General features: G+C 58.7%; 1 protein-coding gene across 3 annotated transcripts in view; it reads right to left on the reverse strand.

Moving 5' to 3' along the window:
• PFKFB3 (6-phosphofructo-2-kinase/fructose-2,6-biphosphatase 3) overlaps window positions 1–356 on the reverse strand; it is a 24,542-nt gene that overhangs the window by 7,447 nt on the left and 16,739 nt on the right. The gene's annotated exons all lie outside the window — the stretch shown is intronic.

Below are 356 nucleotides of genomic sequence, written 5' to 3' on the forward strand. Positions count from 1 at the left end.
GGCCGCTGGCCTGCTGTGCTCGAGGCAGGCGGCCCGGCCCACCGAAGCAAACCCAAACCCTCACACAATGAGCTGGAGTAAAAGAGTCAATTTCCCAAACAATTTAGTTGTCAGGATCCACATTTAAGTGTCAAGAGTAACGGCAGAGTTTTCTGGGCTGTTAACTCCTTAGAGGTGGGCTGCCTCTTCCCCACCCAACCCACAGCCCCTGAGACGTGGGAACACAGGGCTTCCGAGAGGCTGGTTCTCGAAGCCATTAAGCCCACCCAGCATCAAACTGCTCGAGTGTCTTCCAGGGGCTGCAAGGAAGCGCTAGGCGGGGGGAGGGGGGGGGGGCGCAGGCTTTTGTGACGCCG

The sequence above is a fragment of the Lipotes vexillifer genome, unplaced genomic scaffold, assembly GCF_000442215.2.
Source record: "Lipotes vexillifer unplaced genomic scaffold, Lipotes_vexillifer_v1.1 scaffold7, whole genome shotgun sequence".
In the NCBI taxonomy this organism is placed as follows: Eukaryota; Metazoa; Chordata; class Mammalia; order Artiodactyla; family Lipotidae; genus Lipotes; species Lipotes vexillifer.